Below are 16180 nucleotides of genomic sequence, written 5' to 3' on the forward strand. Positions count from 1 at the left end.
TCATCCTCCAAATACAATGCTCAATAGATATAAGGGCCTGGTTGGCTGTTGGAATTTGATATTTTCTATTTTCTATTTTGGAATTTCTTATTCCAAATCTATTTGATTCGACAAAACTAAAATTGGAATTTGAGTTGAAATTGAAATTTGATTTTTTTTATCTAGTTGTTTTTCAAATTATTTTGGTGCTTCTTCGTGTGTTGGTAAAAATCAAATCATTAATAGGTATTTACATTGAAAAAATGAAAATCTAATGTAGGTATTTAGCATTCTTTGCCAATCAATATGTTTGATAGAAGAGCATCAACTCCCTATAGAAATCAGGCAATGGTATCAAGCCATTTTAATCTGTCAAAGAATTTAGATCAGTATCTCTATTTACTTTCTCTCAAAGAAAGATCTTTATAACATCTTCCATATTATGTTTTCCTTTAATTGCATCATACATAGAGGTTTTCCCATCCCTGTCTTTCTTTTTTATTATCTCTAGATTTACTTTTAGAAAATATTCAAATAGCTCTTCATTCCATTCGAATTGGCCTCATGCAAAGCTCCCTCTTCTATCCAGTTTACACACCAATATTTCCATTAAATATTTTTAGATGCTATCATGTCTTGACACATATCAACCAAATGCAAAGAAAATTATCTTTATCATCATAATCCCCATCGAGTAGTTATTTTCCCCTTTCAAACATATTTTTGACAATGTAGACAAATTGAAAATAGAAGCAAGAGTTTTGATATGGGTAGATTCAAGATCCTCATCAGATGATCTTTCAATGTAAACAATTTGCATAATTTCCTTCATTGCTAGCCTTTTCTTGCTCTTCTAGTTTTTGGTTGTCTATCATGGCTATCGAGATTGTGAGAAACAACATTAAGGTAGTGGAAAGGTACACTGATCTTATGAGTTGTTAATTAAAAAGATGAGGAAAATTATACTGGACTTGAAATAATTATGAAATATGAGAAAGTCAAAATTGGAATAGGAATTGCAAGTCTAATAACACCTATTTAGCTAGAATATCAAATGCTCATCTTGGGGCCAACATGGGAATACAAATTCCTATTCCCAATTCTAATTTGGTGCACCCAAACATAGATTTGAAAGTTTAGAAATTTTTTGATTCCTATTCCAGTTCAATTCTAGTATCCTAACAAACCCTAAAGGAAGAAGGTTTCTTTGCAAGACATGGATTAAGGGAAATATACTTGAGAGATAATTTATTATTCTCAAAGGTAATAGTTAGAAGTGGTGACTTAATTCTAATAAAAGGAGATCTCATTCCAAAACATAAAAGAGGACAACAATACAAGGTCATTAATCAAAATTTGAGAGCAAAGGAAAATGAAATAGGGATCCTAAAAGGGGACATCACATTTGCAAGCAAATAATGAAACTAGAAAATCAATTAAATTTAGAAGATGTAGATGAAGAAATAGTTATTCCTCATTTCACCAACTAAAAAGTAATCCTTAAATATATACATAGATTGCAATTTAACCAAAAACCAAAGAAATTTTTCAATGAATCCTTTTAACTTTCTATATCTCCTCTATTTTAGTTATTTTTCACAAAATGATAGAACCTTTAGAGTGGCATGCCACTAAGTGTATCTCTTTTCCCTAAAATGTGAAGGACCCTTTATCATCTCATCTAGGGTTGAATTTCAAGTAGCTTATCTCAACACACATATTTAAACTACCTTCCTACCATTGGGTACCACAATCTTATATTAAATGTACAATCTTCTTAAATTTTACTTAAACCTTCCAAATTCTCTCTTTCTCCTTTTCTTCTACTTATAAATATAATTGGGGAGGAAGCTAAATTAGCTCTATGAAATTAATAATGACAAAAATCTAAAATTTAAATGGTTAAGATATGAAATAAACATTGTTTGTGAGAGGTGGGAATGCAATGACCCTACATCAGAAACACCAAAGTAACAAAATTTGTGAGTAGTTGCTCACTACCAAAAATTCATGTTTTTGCAAGTGAACAACCCTATTACTACAATTTGTACTTGAATTTTTTAATCTTTATCGATCCCAAGAATCACTATGAAAACCATAAAGCACTAAGTCTTCATTAAGAGTTGACATAACCTACATCAATCTATCACAACATAACAAGGCATCACAAGTATTGTGAAAAGGAGAGAAAATATAGTTTTATAATATAAGTGTAACCAATATCCTCACAAAACACATCATTAATAATATTGAACTAGAGCATGTAGATGAAATACTATTATGAGGCACACTAGGGTTATCATCATTATTAAGTGATGTAGCATTAGATGTAGTGAAATAATGTGGATATTGTTGGAAAAAATCCTTCAATTGTGTATTTTCATTGATGTTTACACAAATGTCAGTATTAATCGAGAAATCTAGAGTTTGCAGCATTAACCTTGTACATCTTAGTATTAACTAAGTAGTGAAGAAGTTTGCAGTATTAACCTTGCAAATCTTAGTATTGGCTGAGTAGTCAGGTAAAGAAGAAATTTTTACATTAACCAAGCAGTTTGCTAATGAAGAGAATCCTACTTGCAGTATTCACCAAGTGATCCGGCATCAAAGGAGTCACAGTGTTAACTGAGTGTTCAATCCTAGTGTTGACCGAGTGACAATAGAATGTAATTGACTACTATTATATTAATTGAGGTTGACTATTTAGATTTTTATTATTATTTTGGAAGGGTATTCAAAATGACTTGTCTAATCTTATGATATATAAGAAAGGTCAAGTTGTGAGGATAGAGATATACAAGTGGAATAAGAAATAAGATGGATATGTAAGTGAAGGGAAAGGCAGAGTAGGAAAGGTGTGGAAGATAATCTGCAAAGAACATCTTATTAGGAAGGATCCAGAGGTCAAGCCAGAATATAAATTTGAATTTGCAAAAGAAGTTTCTTCATCAATCATGTCAAATTTATTGTTGTTGGTTGAACCATTGTACTTCTAAAGAAATCTCTTAACAGAGTTGACTTAACATTTATTTTGTAAATTCTCTAACAAGGTGATATTTCAAGATTGAAGTATTTAAAGACCTCTAACCAGACCACTCCTAATAGGGTGATTTAAATCCTCTAATAGGGTCATACTTAACAGTATGTTTTGCAACCTTTAATAGGGTTGGCTCCTAATACAGATCACTTCAGAAGAGTGAAAATTATTGTGACTAGTTGCAAGGAGGTTTTTCCCAAATTGGGTTTCCATGTTTAATCTTTGTGTCATCTATGTTCACATTATTTTCTTATGTTTTATATTTTTGCAACTAAGTTACTAAAGCGATAAATAATCTTAATATTGCTTTATTACACAAGTATCAATAGTATTCTAATGTTAACCAAGGTAGTCAGTATTGCATGATCAATAGAAGTTTGTATTGACATCTAAGGGACAAGGATTTGGTTTTGTGGTAATTGATTCACCCCTCCCCTCTCAATTACTCTCTTACATTTCCAACAATTGGTATCAGAGCATTTGGTGCTTGCAAGAAAAGTTTTAAGGACCTAAGCTAAAGATCAAGATATCTTATAGAAGGGAGATTCCTAAGCTCAACAAAGATAACTTTTTAGCATGGCAAGAATTGATGAAGCTACATCTATCAAGCATCAGTGATATTGGTCTGCTCTACTTGAAAAACAGATATGTATCACTACCCAAACCTATGACTGTGTAATAGATGAAAGAGGCAAAGGATCACAATATAATGATGATTGATATAGCTTCCTCTCTGAACTATTCTGAATTTGATGAGATCAAAGATTTTCCTATTGCATTTGATATGTGGGAAAAGTTGCAGAGTTTCTATGGAGGTGACAAAAATGTGCAAAGAGCCAAGGTAGAAAGCTTGAGAGTCAAGTTTGATCAAATGAAAATGAAAGAAGGTGAGAACATTGTCCAATATAGTTAAAGAATCAAAGAAAGTATGAGTGTAATCAGAGATGTAGGAGGGAAAGTTGATGATGAAATAGTAGTTAGCAAGGTACTAAGAACACTTCTTCCTACTTATGCAATTAGAGTTTCAACAATTCAAGAGATGATATGGAATCCTAAAAATGATATAACCTTGGATGCACTTGTGGGAAGATTAACTGTTTTTGAGTTGGATAACTTAAATAACTTTGCTCCTACTTCTAGAAATCTTGAATCTACATTCAAAGGCAAACTAACCCTTGGTAGAAAAGGAGGAAAGTCAAAAGGAAAATAGGTTGACAGTGTTGAAGAAGATGATTCGTATAAAGACCTTGAAGACATTGAAGCCCTACTTGAAAAAAGAATAACAAAAGGGAAAAGAAAATTCAAAGGCAAAATCCCATTGATCTATTTCTCATGTGAAAAGGTTAGTCATATTGCTACGAGATGTCCAAACAAAGAAGACAAAGATGAGAAAAGATTCACCAACTTCAAAGGTAAGAAAGACTTCAAAAGATACAAGGACTACAAAGACAAAGGTAAGAAATCATGTTACATTACAAAATATTCTGATAGTGATAATGATGAAGATGAAGTACTTTATATTGCTATTAAGGATGAATTTGATAATGAAGAAAATGAAAAGATGGCACTTATGTCTCATGTTAGCAAAAATGATACATGGATCATAGATAGTGGTTGTTCTCATCACATGATTGGTGACAAAACTAAGTTTGAACATTTAGAACTCTATGATGGTGGAAGTGTTAGATTTGAAAACAATGAACCATGTTATGTCAAAAGAAAAGGAATCATAGTATTAACAAAAGGAATAAAATGTGAAAATGTCTACTAGGTTGAAGGATTAAGACATAATCTACATAGTGTAGCTCAGTTGAACAATATAGGATACAAAGTAGAATTCATGAATGGCAAAGCTAAACTATTGGATGGAAAAGGAAACCTAGTTGGAACTGGCAATCAAACAAAAGGTAATTTTTTTACTTAGATCTCACTAAAAGTACATGTTTATTATCTTAGATAGAGGAAAGTTTCTTATGGCATAAGAGGATGTGTCATGTTAACTTTGATAACTTAGTTACCATAAGCAAGAACTAAAGAGTAAGAAGCATACCTTATCTAAAGAAACCTAAGATGGGCATGTGCAAACAATGTCAAATTGGAAAGATGAGCAAAAGAAAATTCAAAAGTAAATCCTACAATGATGAAGAAGTTTTAAAACTAGTTCATATAGATCTTTGTGGGCCAATAGGTGTGGAATGATACTATGGAGATGTATGTTTCATTCTATTTGTTGATGATTATTCTAGGATGATGATTGTAATGTTTTTAAAAGATAAATATAATGCTTTTTAAAAGTTCAAATGGTATTTGGCTAGAGTTGAGAAAGAAATAGGAAAGAATCTGAAATGCCCGAGATCAAATAGAGGAGGACAATTCATCTCAAATGAATTCACTGAGTTATGCAATGAAAGAGGAATCAAAAGACAAGTATCATCACCTAGAACTCCAAAGCAAAATGGAATAGTAGAAAGAAGGAACATATCTATCATGGAATGTGTAAGAACACTAATGACAAAGAAGAATGTTGCACCAAAATAATGGAGAGAAGCAATCATCACAATAATTCATACACTAAACCAAGTTCAACTAAAGAAAGGTACGAGAAAAATATTGTTGCCCAATTTTTAGCTCATCCCATTTTGCTTTAGGTCAAAATCAAGTCAATGTATTAATGTTAAGTCTATGTCTAGAATGCCTCTGGGATGACCTCTCTTCTTATCACCCCCTTTCAAGCTAACCTATGTGAGAAATCATGTAAGCATTACACTGTTCAAGGGTTAGGTGATTTAGGGTTTGGTGGGATAGTTATAAGCATTTCCTTGACGAGAAGAAGGTTTGAAAACTCCAATAACTCATCATTTAAATGTTCAAAAGTATTCTGAGGACAAAGATCTGTGTTGGTTTGCATTTTAATGGACGATATCATAGGTGATCGAGCTCAAAATGTAGAGAAACCAATTTGTTTGGCAGAAAGTAGATTAAACCCTTGAATATAAAAAAATGTAAGGTAAGTGAGTGTGTGTCGTCAATTTAGTGCATGGACAGTCCAAATGTGATCTTAGCAGCTATGTAGACAGCTGGAAGAGTCAATTAACAAAGGAACACACATCATTGGTTGGTTGAAAAGTCATTCCCTTAAGTATTTTAAGTTGAGATGATGTGAGGGATACACTATAGTTAGATCAAGAGTTTTCACAACATCGCAAATAGTTAAAGTCAACTTGAAGTGAAGGTTAGCAAAGGATCGTAAAGGCAAGTGTTGAGTATCCCAATCTTACGATACACCATGTAGTCATAGCATCTCAGGTGTGTGTTTTCAAGTTTTCAATCTTACGATCATCTTATTGTCATGTCACTATAAGTGTCTCATGGTAAATGGCAAGTGATGTGATGTTATGATAGGTTGAAGGGTGTATAAGCGTAAAGGCTTAAAGGATAACCCACAACCATACAAAAAATAGATGGATTGTGAGATCGTAAGAACATAAGATGTTGAGGTTTTTAAGGTTACAATCTTACGATAAATGGAAGATTGTGTAAGCATAAATGTTCCTAAAGAGACTTCTAAATCTATGAAGATAAGGATTGTAAGATCATAAGAAGGGAAATGTTAAAGTTGAGTGGGCCTAGATGCATGAGCATAAATAAATTGAGCACATGCCAATTAAATCTTCCAAAGATATGAAGAGTAGTGGATCATGAGATCGCAAGGGAAAACCATGAGAGCTTCTGAAGTTACAAAGAAATGCTAGTATATGATCACAAGTGGTTAGATAAACTCCAATTTCTAAGTTGTGAAGTTGTGAATAGTAACCTAGATCATCAATGCACCCTGACTATCCAAAAAAGATTAGATGAACAACACTGATGGATTTTAGAACTAAATGTCAAAGGATAAAAGTTTTGGAAAAAAATCTCAGAATAATGACAATCTTCACACTCAAATCCATTTTGGGCCCCTCTTTAGTTTCCAAGTGATGTCAAATGATGTATCATCCCATCTATCAAATCTTAAAAGATCAACATCTGTCACTTTTCTCGCTTTATAAAGTTGCACAAGAAATAACCAAAGTGAGAATGTGTGCATTGGACACATGTGCATAGGTGGACCCACAAAGGAAGTCATAAAGGGAAAATTAAGGAGGATTCCTAGGTTTTAATCATGATCATTTCTTTAAGATCGATAGCTAGAATTCAAAATTGTTGTGACCATTGAGATATGAATTACATGGATTGGGCGCCAACAACAAAATATGAAAGAAATGAAGATTTTCACAGCGTTTTTGAAGCTATGTGAAGATAAACAATTGCCAGATGCTGTCAGAGGTACCATGGGATCAGGGTCATCACTGAGAAAGATGAAACATGTCCATATCATGTTGCAAATTAAGATTTTTTGATGTTTTATTCATATTTTCTTTCTATTGTGTGATTGTTACACTGCCAGAACTGAGGAATGACAAAAAACTATAAATGTAATTTCTTCTGATAATGAAAAGGTTGGAAAACTTGATAGCGGAGAGTTGGTAATTCCATTTACCTTGATCTGGCTTTCATGTTTTTTGTTCCAATCATAGTTTAGATTAGGTTTGCATTGAGGGCTAAAAGACAATTACATTTGGTGCTATGATTTTCTCTTGGATTCTATTCCATTATGGTAATTGCAGTATAGGTAATTTCATTTATCTTCCATGTGTAGTTCTTTTTTTGTACCTTCCTATTGTATATGCATCATTAGAAGTTAAAATAGTTGCTAATTAGAAGTTAGATGTTGAATCTTTAAGATAACTTATAAAAAGCATTCTATTGGGGGTTGTGAGTTATCCAAATCCATTTTTCCTAAATTGTTTGTGTCTACAAGCAATCTAGTTAGTAGCCTCTTTTGCTCTCAAATAAAGAGTATATCTTTTAGAATCATGATCAAATAAAGACATTAATTTATTGTATATAATTTCAAACAAAAGGGAGTTGTACCTTGTAATTCAGAGGGCAATGATATAACGCATACACTAACCCATTTTTTGGTGACATCCTTTTGTAAGAGTCAGGTTATAAAACCTAATAGAAGAACAAATTGTTAACAAACGAACACCTTATGAACTATGGTATGGGAATAAGCCTAATTTTTTTATCTTAGAGTGTTTGGAAGAAAATGTTATATCCTGAAAGATGTAAGGATAGGAAAGCTTGATGCAAAAAGTGATGAAGGTATATTCTTAGGGTACTCCAATAAAAACAAGGCATACAAATGTTTGAATCTTACTACTCACAAAGTCATTGAAAGTGCACATGTGGAGATTGATGAGTTTATAGAAAGAAGTGAAGAATAAAATAGCAAGGAGCTTGAAGACTTTAGAAAGTTTTTTTATTATGAGGAGTAACCTGAGACTTTACCTCATAAAGTTGAAGCCAATCAACAACCAAGTGTAGCTAGAAATTCTCTGGCAGTTCAGCCCAAGTCACAAATAGTTCAACCTGTGTTGTAGTCTCAGGCAATGCAACATGAGTCACAAGTAGTGCAATTCGAGTTGCAATTAGAAGAACCTGAGTTGCAGCCAAATCAGCTAGAGGAGCCTGAGAAGAAGACAAAAGATCATGGAAAACCAAGTGAACCAAGTTCAGAATCAAGAAAGAAAGATCTAAGACTTGCAAAATATGTCAAAAGGCATCATGCACATGAAAAAATAATTGGGGGAGAGATATAAGGCATACTAACAAGGAACAAATTAAAAGGTACATGTTTTCTTAGTGAATTTGAGCCTAGATCTGTAAAATATGCATTAGAAAATGAAGGTTATATAGAGGCAATGAATGAAGAAATTGAGCAAATTGAAAAGAATGAAACCTGATATCTTATACCTAGACCTAAGGATAAGAATGTGATTGGTGCAAAATGGATATTCAAAAATAAGTTGAATGAGAAAGGAGAAGTAACAAGGAACAAGGCAAGGCTTGTATGCAAAGGTTATGCTCAACAAGAAGGTGTTGATTATGGGGAAAATTTTCCCCTGTTGCAAGACTTGAAGGAGTCAAAGTACTTTTAGCATATGCAGCACAAAAGGGATTCAAAATATATCAGATGGATGTTATATCAGCTTTCTTAAATAGAGTCTTAGAAGAAGTCTACATTGAATAGCCTAAAGGTTTCATTGATCCAAGAAAAAGAAACATGGTATGAAAACTTCATAAAGCTTTCTATGGATAAAAACAAGCTCCTAGAGCATGGTATGAAAGACTACATGGATATCTAGTAAAAATTGGTTTTGAGAAGACAAATAATAATGGCAATTTGTATATCAAGGAAGGACCACACGATAAGATATTGCTTGCAAAAATATTTGTAGATGATATCATAATTGGAAAAATATTTGTAGATGATATCATATTTGGAGGACATGAGATTTTATGCAAACCATTTTATGAAGAAACGAAGAAAGAATTTGAAATGTCTATACTTGGAGAGATTAAATTCTTTGTGGGTCTGCAAGTTCATTAGATGAAGGATGGCATATACATCACTTAATCAAAATACATCAAGAAAACATTGAAAGTATTTTCAATGAAAGATTCAAAGCCAATTGGAACACCTATGTCTATTGGACATAAGCTCTCAAAGAATGATGATGCAAAGGAGGTAAATCAGACCACTTATAGATCAATAATTAGAAAACTTCAGTATGTGGTACACACTAGACCTAATATTGCATTGGCAATCAACATAGTTGCAAGATTTTCTGCTAATCTAAAAGATAGTCACATAATGGTAGTAAAAATATTTGAGATATCTAAGAGGAACTAAAGAATATGGGTTATGGTATAAGAAAGGAGAAAATTTTGACTTGAGAGCATTTACTGATGCAGATTAGGCAAGAAGCATTGATGACAAAAAAAAGTACTAGTGGAGGAGCATTCTTTCTTGGAAAGAGATTAGTATCTTGGACAAGCAAAAAGCAGAATTGTATTTCTCAATCAATAGCCAAGGTAGAGTATGTTAGTGCATTAGTCAATTATCCTAACATAACATATCCTAACATAATATGGATCAAGAAATTAATGTCAAGAATGAAGGAAGAAATCAAGGAACCAATGGTTATGTGTTGTGATAATCCAAGTGCAATCATTATATCCAAAAATCTAGTGATGCACACAAATACAAAACACATTACAATCAAATATCATTTCTTAAGGGAATTGGTTCAAGACAAAGAGGTAAGATTACAATATGTGAACACCAAGGAGGAGATAGCACATATATTTACTAAGACTTTACCTAAGGATGTATTTATGTATCTAAGAGGTAAACTAGGGATTACTCCCCTATTTGATGCTCACTAAAGAAAAAGATAGTGAGGCATCAACTAGGTTTCATTGAAGATCTATCAAGTTGATGCAGATTGTCACACTTTAGGTGTGAAATGCAAAGCATATTGCATATGAATTAGTACAAAATGTACATAGTAACTTCAAAAGTTTGTATCCTTTGGCAATTGATGTCAAAGAGGGAGATCTATTAGTGTTAATATGGAAGATTGAGGGAAGTTTAGTATCAAAGTGAAAGATAGAGAATTTTTGTATCTCAGAAGGAAGATATTTAGATAATGGAATGTACAACAAAGAAGGAGTAACTGTCAGAAGTTCACAGCAGGGTCTTGACAAGAAGCAGCAGGGACAAATCCAAGCATAATCTTAGAGGGAGTTGGTATGGATGAGAATTAGAATGAAACTAAGAATATTATCTAATTGCTCATACTTTTAATTGTCTATGTTGGCATGTTGTGTTGCCATCAATGCCAAAGAGGGAGTTTGTTGAAAACAATTCCTCAATTGTGTATTTTCATTGATATTTACACAAATATCAGTATTAATCGAGCAATGTAGAGTTTGTATTATTAACCTTGTACATCTCAGTATCAACTGAGCAATGAAGAAGTTTACAGTATTAACCTTGCAAATCCTAGTATTGACTGAGCAGTCAGTTATAGAAGATATTTCTATGTTAACTGAGTAGTTGGTTAATGAAGAGAATCATTCTTGCAATTTTGATCGAGTGATAGAAGAATGTAATTGACTAATATTATATTAATTGAGGCTAACTATTTAGATGTTTATTATTGTTTTGGAAGGGTATTCAAGCTGACTTGTCTAATCGTATGATATGTAAGAAAGCTCAAGTTGTGAGGATAAAGATATACAAGTGGGATATAAAAATAAGATGGATAAGTAAGAGAAGGCAAAGGTAGAGAAGGAAAGTGTGTAAGATAGGTTGCAAAGAAGATCTAATTAGGAAGGATCTAGAGGTCAAGCCAAAACAAAGATCTGACTCTGCAAAAGAAATTGCTTCATCAATCAAGTCAAAATTATCGTTTCTTTTTAACCATTGTAGTACTAAAGAAATCTCTTAACAAAGTTGACATAACATTCATTTTGTAAATCCTCTAACAAGGTAACATTTCAAGATTTAAGTGTTTAAAGACCTCTAACTAGGGCACTCCTAATAGGGCAATTTAAATCCTCTAACAGGGTCATACTTAGTACTTTGTTTTGTAACCTTTAACAGGGTTGGCTCCTAATAAGGTTCACTTCAGAAGAGTGAAAATTATTATGACTAGTTGCAAGGTGGTTTTTGGCAAATTGGGTTTCCACAACAAATCTTGGTTTCATCTGTGTTCATGTTATTTGCTTATGCTTTATGTTTTCTCAACTAAGTTACTAAAGAGATAAATAATCTTAAGATTTCTTTGTTGATCGAGTATAAGTAATATTCTACTGTTAATTGAGCTAGTCAGTATTGCATGATTAGTGAAAGTTTGTATTGACATCTAAGGGATAATGATTTGTTTTTGTGGTAACTAATTCACCCCTTCCCTCTCAGTTACTCTCTTACATTTCCAACAAATATCACCATCACTAAATGTGTAATGCCCTGCTTGGAGATCCTTAGAACAAAGGTAAATATAAGCCAAGATAAAAGAAAAATTTGCAAGTATGAGTGCCCATAACAATGTCATACAGGGATCACAAATATCACAACAAAAGACTAACCAATTATCCAAAAACAATAGATCTCCAAATGTTGCTACCGAACTAACACAACTAACTGAAGAATGAACAAAAACCAAGACTACAACAAAACCTAAAATCTCTGAACTATAGAGATAAGGAAATAGCCACAAACCCAAAGGTTACTAGAAACACCAAATTATGTTTCCTAAAAACCAATGGAGATACCCTCTATTTTTCACAAGAGGACCAACAACAGACAAAAATATTGTGTGAGGAAGTACAGAAGGCCATGCGAGAAACTATGTTTTGTGCAAGGAAATGCAATAAAGGGAACAAGAAAGTACTTAGCCCAGTAGCCAAAGTACCCCTATAGTGGTGTCAGATTTTGTGCAAGAAAGGGCCAAAAGTTGCATGAGAAAACCCTGCACACCATGCAAGATCTTGCATTCTCATGTGAGAATGTACAATTCCGCGTGAGAATCCAAAACATCATGCCAGAACAAAAAAGAGAAAAAGTTAAGGAATAAAGTTCCTCCACACTAGGGAGTACTAGCTCCACATATTGAGGTAAGGACACTCAATCAAATAACTAAAAGACAAAAGCTGATAATAACCATCTAACAAAGCAATAAAGGAAAATAACTAAAAGCTACATCGCAGTGAATATAAGTAACAATGCAAAGAACTCAAATAATGAACTAAGTGTGTGGTTTCTCCCAACCATAATAGCATCATGAGACCTCATAGGTCCTAGCCATGCCCCGTGTGTAACCTCCCAAACTGCCAAATGGATAGTCAGAGTTGTCTTATAAGGACATCACTACTAAAGCATAATAACATCAAGGAACTGGAAATCTAACATGCTTAACCAAAAGCAATAGATACTCCAACTAAGAAGATAACATCATAACATCATAATAAGGAAATGTGTCAATACCAACATCATCTAAACATGATATTCAAGCATTCCAATGAAAACATAAATCACAAGAAAGCATACTATAGAACCCAAGTACCAAGTGAAAACATCCAGCAATGATCGCACTAGGGTAAAAGAAAGTCTTTGTACAATGGTCCCCAGCAGTGATGAAGGTAGTTACACCTCCCAACCATGTGAAACCCATAGATCCACTCCCATTGTGATGATGGAGATAATGATGTAACCACAAACAAACATAAAGAAAATGTCCATGGCTAACACTCATGCTAGAAAATATGATGATTGAAACCAAGATTAGAGACAATGCATAACTACAGGTCTTGGTTAGACACTCAATGTGCTACTAAGTAGGGGCTAACATCATGGAGAGTTGCTTGGCATCCAAAATCCCAAGCTTAGATCATGCAACTCAACTCCCCAATAGAAGGCTCTCGCACATACATTTTATTATCTTAAGTTTTATTAACACCTAGTATTTTCTTTAGTTATCACTTGATTAAAGCTTCTACATGATAACCCTTGGGAAATAGACATCAAGTTGTAGAAAAGAATCCCCCTCTATATTCTACCTTACCCTACCTATGCTCATCCAATGATGAGTGTCTGTAGGCATGCATATTCTCAACCCAACCCCAATGATCATAACTTCTGGAAGTACCACTAAAGATCAGGCCTCACAAGTCACCCAAAAAATGTACCTCATGTGTGGTGCACCACCATCACAAAGATCATAACACAAGGACTGGATAAGAACACAAGTAAAATATCACTCAACCAAAATAGCTTAGGAGGATGAATGTGACACACATCCCAATGAAACATAAAAGTTCAACACTGGTCTGACTGACATCCAAACAGATGATCCAGGTCCACGACCAAAATCATGCCAACAAAACCTAAGAAAATAGGGTGGCATGCGAAATGAGGTAAAAACTCCAAAAAAACAAAAAAACTATGAAATTAAAACCCATTTGGTCTTTGGACACAAAATCCTTGAATATCCAATAAAATTTGGGTTCAAATGCCCTATGCAAAAATGGGTAGCATAACACCAAAAACAAGGAAAATGTTCATACCTGACCAACTAGGCAAACCAACAAATAGAAATGTAGGGGAACACTACTTCTCAGCCTCCAGACTAATGACTACAAAAAAAGATATAGAATCTAAACTAAAACAAGAAAATGAGAGAGCCCTACCTAACAAAAAAAGGGGTTGAAAGTGAAAACAACACAATAAATTAAATCACCCACTGAAACTACTAGAAAGCATAGCAAGACAAGGTCTAACTGAGCCGGATCTAATGAGACCTAGCTCATGAAGATCCCACACCCAAACTCTTACAATGAATAGAAATGTGATCCTCTCGAAGAGGATTCTCAAAAAAGCTCTCAATTTTGTGTTTTGCAAAAATGAGAAGTGAGGAATTAATTCCTCTTTTCATACTTATTCACTTTTTGAGTGAATAATCGATTAGGGAAAATAGCTAGTTAAACTAGCTAAACTCTGAATCGACCAAAATGAAAACAGGCTATTCCTAGAAATAGGAATTCATCTATGGCAAAGCTATTAGAAATTAAATTCAATAAAATTTAAAGCCCAAAAACCCAAAATCACAAAAATTTCCTTAGCAACTTTTGCAACAATGCAAACCTCTAAATGTACAAACATGCTCACTGGTGTAATCACATAATGTAGATGAGTTTGGATTTAATAATTACTAAAAGGTTTAATTAAATAATTAAAAATAGGATATGTCAACCATACAACATTGGTGAAATATGAAAAGGTGGATCGCCAACTCTATGTTCCACTGCCAGGGATACAATTCCTGCACACAAACACATGATCAACTAAAATTTGATATAATATCATAATTGAAGCAATAAATGCATTAATTACTTAATTAATCATTTATTCAATTTATACCTAAATAATCTATTTACATCACACACGTTCACATAAAGCATAAAGAGGCAAGAATGAAGTAAATATCCATAGCATGAAATCCATCACATAACAGAATCAAAGATATGTCCAAATACTAGATAACCAGATATCATCATTGACCTACTATCATCTCAAAATAGCATCAACATGAAAATATGATAAACTAAACAACATAGCAGTAAAGCATCTATGATACTAAAATCAAAGTATAACATCTGACCCTCAGGTCATCTCAAAGTAAATAACAAGAGTATCAAGTATCTCTCGAATCAAAATAAACAAGGTATAGATTGCAAAACATTAGAGGCACTACCCCTCCCCCACTAGCATAGGCTTACTCTTGGAAGCCAGCAAACAGATAGGGGTACCATCCTCTCAATCATGTAGCATCTTCCCAAGTTGCAAAGGTATCATTACTTAGGTTTCATTTTACCTTTACCTACTCGATGTCCCAACCTCACAAAATCAGCCTCTGATGTTGAAGGATGTGTATGGGCTCCAAAGAAAGTTTCATGTTTGCTACCTGCAAAGCATCCCAATCAAAAACATGGGTCACATCAAGCATATATTGTCTCAAAATAGAAACATAAAAAACATCATGGATTTGCGATAGGCTAGGTGGAAATGCTAATCGATAAGCAATAAGACCAATCCTCTCGAGGATCTCAAATGGTCTAACAAAATTTGGTGCCAACTTAGAGCCTTTCCCATAACAAATGGGCTCTTCCTTAGTTGCACTCTCAAAAACACCCTTTCACCAACAAAAAAGTAACCATCCAACCTATGGGCATCTACATACATCTTATGCTTGTCCTAAGCAATAACCAAATACTCCCTAATATGAACAAACTACTGCTCCATATCCTGAAGCATCTCTGGACCCAAAAGGACACAGTCCTCTGAACTATCCCAACTCAAAGGGGTATGGTATGGTCTACCATACAGGGCCTGAAAAGGTGACATGCCAAGAGAACTATGATACTCATTGTTGTAAGAAAACTCAATAAGGTATAAATAATCCTCCCACTTCACCTACCTTTCCATCACATACATGCGAAGAATATCCTCTAGAACCCGATTCACTCTCTTAGTCTGACCATTGATCTCTGGGTGATAAGCCAAACTAAAATTGAGCTGCACACCCAAAGCATGCTAGAGAGATGTCCACAGTGTAGAAGTAAACATTAGATCTCTATCTGAACTAATCTAAAGAGGGATCCCATACAAATGAACAATATCCTCCAAGAAAACATGTGCTACAGAAGAAGCTG

The sequence above is a fragment of the Cupressus sempervirens genome, chromosome 9 (assembly GCF_028749045.1).
Source record: "Cupressus sempervirens isolate cs-2001-9-10 chromosome 9, ASM2874904v1, whole genome shotgun sequence".
NCBI lineage: Eukaryota > Viridiplantae > Streptophyta > Pinopsida > Cupressales > Cupressaceae > Cupressus > Cupressus sempervirens.